This window comes from Solanum pennellii, chromosome 1 (genome assembly GCF_001406875.1).
Source record: "Solanum pennellii chromosome 1, SPENNV200".
NCBI classification, from domain to species: Eukaryota; Viridiplantae; Streptophyta; class Magnoliopsida; order Solanales; family Solanaceae; genus Solanum; species Solanum pennellii.
This window is the reverse complement of record NC_028637.1, coordinates 60,168,113-60,172,811: the sequence shown is the minus strand read 5'-3', so window position 1 is coordinate 60,172,811 and position 4,699 is coordinate 60,168,113. Positions and strand designations below refer to the sequence as shown.

General features: G+C 33.2%; 1 pseudogene; it reads left to right on the top strand.

Annotated features, from left to right (window-relative positions):
- LOC107021687 overlaps positions 1-4,325 on the top strand; it is a 6,638-nt pseudogene extending 2,313 nt beyond the window's left edge.
- The last annotated feature ends 374 nt before the right edge of the window (positions 4,326-4,699 follow it).

Sequence of the window (4,699 nt, the reverse complement as noted above, 5' to 3'; positions counted from 1 at the left end):
ATATATATATATATATATATATATATATATATATATATATATATATATATAAAATTAAAACAAAAAAAATCGTGCAAAAAAAAATAATATAAGGAAAAAGTTCTATTTTTTAATTAAAAAAAAATATTTCTAATTTATTTAGGATTTCTTGATAAAACTAACTTCAAATCTTATAAAATTTTATTTTTTTATTTTAAATCTAAAATAAATAAATAAATATATAATCCTAAATTAACTTGAACTCTAAATATCTCCTTCTTACACAAACTCTAATTCTTAGAAACTAGATATCAATATATATTCTACCTATAATAACATTAAAAATTAAAAACATACAAATATAAGCACAAAAAAAATATACGGATGTTCAACTTTAAAATTAATGGACGCACAAAAAAAAAAAAATAAAGACTATTTAAAATAAATAAGCCAGTTTCAAATAAGTTTAGAATAAATCTGAGGATAAATAACAATTTTATTATTAAGTTAAATAATATAATATTCAAAATTAAGTTTAGTCATATCAAAGTCAATGAAGCTACCGTGCTAGAACCACGGGACTCGAGGGGTGCCTAACACCTTCCCCTCGATCAACAGAATTCCTTATCCGGATTTCTAGTTCACAGACCAATAAAAATAAAGTCAAATTTCCTTTTGATTAGGGATTTAAATAAGGTGACTTGGAACAGCAAAACTCAATTTCAAGTGGCGACTCTAAATAATAATTATCCCTTTTCAAAACGTCACTTTAATTGGAAAAACTTTTTTTCTTTCAAACAATAAAAATCAAAAATCATTTGAGAGAAAAAAAGAGGCGTGACAATAATATATAGGGTACAAAATTATCAAATAGAAGACAATTTTTATAACTACATTTCTAACGAGAATGCCTACTTCATTCCTATTCCTCGCCTCTCATGAGTACAACTTAATCACATCCACATTTCGAGCCTTAGTTCCTACCCACTTGGTTTTTTAGACGCAAGCTATGCTAATCTTCATCTATCTATAGATCTTTACTAGCTCTATGGATCTTTACGACCTTAATATCAACCTAGACACTCCCTGAACGGGCTGAGCCCGCTTACTTTGTGCTAGGATTGCTAGTTAAGCCGTCATAGTATTTAACTCATCTTTGGAATGGTCAATTAAGCCATCTAGGCATTTAACTCTGTTCTGGTATGGTAAATTAACCCATCAAAATCTTTACCCTGAACATAAGTATGCACTAAAATGCAATCACATATATTATCTGTTGCAACATATAAGTACAATATGCTAAGAACTCTATTATAACAAGTCTCATGACATGATAGTCAAACCATACTCTATAAAGCATACAGGAATACACATACTCTTATATCAGAGGCAGTGAGGCACTTATTAGACAGTACAGAAATTACGTTGTATTAGCTAAAAACGTAAACCAGACATAATCTGGTTCCTACTTATACAATCGTGTCCTCGTACGCATAGTTACCTCCGATATCATATTATACTCTTCAATTAGTTAGCTTCCTTATCATTTAGGAAAAAACAGTTCTAGAGGACAAAGTTCAACATACCTCAAGCCGCACAAGTTTCACAAATGTTAACCTTGTATTTCCTTGATCAATGTCCATCAAACCAGTCTAATCTATTATATAGAGTACGTACAATCATCAAACGAGTCCATTGGAACCTTTTCTTTAGTTATATAAACTTGAATTCGGGTAGATATGCCTTTTGTTTTAGGGAAAATGCACAAGTACCCCTCAACCTATGCTCGAAATCCCAGAGATACACTTATACTATACTAAGGTCCAATTATCCCCTGAACTTACTTTATAAGTAATTTTCTACCCCTTTTCAGCCTACGTGACACTAGCTTGAAAGAAAAAGGCAACCAGCACTGGGCCCACAAAATAGTGCCACGTAGGCCGAAAAAGGGTAGAAATTATTAATAAAATAAGTTCAGGGGTAATAGGACCTTAAAGTAGTATAAGTGTGTCTTTGAGATTTCGGGCATAGATTGAGGGGTAATTGTGCATTATCCCTTTGTTTTATAACAGTATTTTCCGGGACAACTTGCACACCTCAACTAATTTCACGAGATATCTGCCACCGCTCATCAGCCATAGGATGACTCTGTTCACCTAGCATTTTGAGTAAATATACATTCTATACATACCTTTTCTTTAATCCATTATAAGTCATTAAGATTGTGTATATACACCTTTTATAATTTTATCTGTATGATATTGACATCCACACACTATAGAGAAGAGCTAATATGATGTTTAAAGTTACTTATGATTAATATAAATGCAGATACACCAGGAGCACCAAGGCAATGGTGGTTTCGTGGTGGTACTGATCTTACACCTTCTTACCTTTTCGAGGAGGATGTGAAGCACTTCCATTCGGTATAAATGCACTCACACACTGTATTTTCTTCTTTGAAATCTCTTTATGTGTAGTTCACTATTTCTGCATGTTAATTAAGATAATTATACCATGAGCAAATGCAGTGAAGACAAGACATTTTTCTGATTTTTGATCGCAATTTTCTGTTTGCATTATATGAAGCAGATTAGCTATTTTGTAGGAGCAAAAAACTGCTTGTGACAAATTTGATGCTAGCTTCTACCCTCGATTTAAGAAATAGTGTGATGACTATTTCTATATTAAGGTCAGGCAACTTCATTTCTTAACTGTTCAAGTTGTTTGCTTTGGGTTAAATGCTTCTATTGAACATGTTTATTCCTACAGTAAACGAGGCACCCTTTTGTGATGAAAACTATTAAGGCAAAGACCACAAATGATGAGATATTGATATGCAAATTTAATTATCTCTACTTACTTTAGAAGATGGTTTAATTGTGTCATATTAGTATTCAATACCCTTGGGTATAGCCCCAGAAATTTACATAAAAAGATTTCAAAGGCCTTCATAAACCTTTAGATGCTTTCAGCTAAGTAACATGTTGATCCTCTTATGCAATTGTTTAGCCAACAACCAAGCAATAGCACACACCTTCCCTTTATTCTCTATTGGCATATTTCTGTTCAGGACCAGCATCATTATGCAGTATCTTAAGTTGAAAGCTCATCCAACTTTTTCGAATTTCAAAATTGTTGGAAGTTTATAATGACCTTGCTATTGTTTTGTCGTTGCCTTTTCTTATAATTGTTGAGTTGAAGTACATATCTTTTTTTCTGTTGGTTTGTTCTTTTAATTGTTAAATTAAAAGTACTGAGTACGAATAGCTTTTCATTGAGCTCATCATATTGCAGCATCGCGGTGAGAGACGAGGTCTTGGAGGAATATTTTTTGATGACTTGAACAACTATGATCAAGAAATGCTTCTTTCCTTTTCAACAGGTAAATGGTGTGAAAGACCACCTGCTTATAAACAATCTTTGTTGATGGAGGAAACAGTCAAGTTGTCATAGACAAGCTTACTTTTATGAACAAAAGGCAAAATGACGTCTGTTAGTTCGACAGGCGAGAACATATTTCTAGGTGCTGCAAAAAGAGTTGTTGATGTGCTGCAAACTGTATTTCTAGACTATATTATATTGGATTTTTCATTTTTTCTGAAATAATTAATTCTGCATGAAAGTTAATTCAAGCGGTGAGAACTTCTTTACTTGCTTCAATGGATAAATTACCTTCCTTGATGTGTCTGTTTTGGAATTGTAGAGTGTGCAAATTCCGTAGTTCCATCATATATACCTATCATAGAAAAGAGGAAGAATAAACCTTTCACAGACGGACACAAAGCATGGCAAACAACTACGGCGAGGCCGCTATGTGGAATTCAACTTGGTGGAGAACTTTGTTCCCTTAGTTCCTATGTTCCCATCTACAAAGTATTGTTTAACCCCTTCTCTTTGCTTTGTAAGTGCAGGTTTATGACCGTGGAACTACATTTGGTCTCAAGACCGGAGGTAGGATTGAGAGCATTCTACATTTGGTCTCAAGACCGGAGGTAGGATTGAGAGCATTCTTGTATCTCTTCCATTAACGGCACGATGGGAGTATGACCACGTAAGCTTTACTGTGCTATGTAATTTATTGGTAGTATTCTTAGATAGGAGGAAAACAAGAAACATCACTGGATATCAACTAATTGTTATTGCTTAATGCAGCAACCAGAGGAAGGTACTGAAGAATGGAAACTCTTGGATGCTTGTATCAACCCTAAAGAATGGATATGATAGATTTCAAAAGTTTGCACATGTTGCCTTTCACCTCATTTCCGTTATCACATCTCCTTTCTTATGTTTTATTATTTTCTTTCTTTTTTGTTGCGTTGGAGCAAATTAGTCAAAGGTCGTGCTTTACTGATGTAGAATTTTCATAATTGTATTATAAAATTGCATTTATCCTAATATGATAGGGAAAATATCTCATGTGAGTTGTGTATCTCACTCTTGACGTTACAATTCCACTATCTGAACCTGCTTTTGTATTTGTGGGGAGTATAAGTATATGAAGTTGCAGTTAGCATTTTTAATGGAGTACACATATATTTTCATGCAACACTCGTTTTCTTGGCCGATCTTTTTCTGCTTATTTAAGTGATTAGTATTGGTAGAATACGTGCGTTCACTATCAGTAAATGGACCAGTTCCCTTGAATCAAACAAATTAAGAACGAAGAGTAAATAATAGCAAGAACACAACACAAGCAGTTTACGTGGAACCTCCTTTC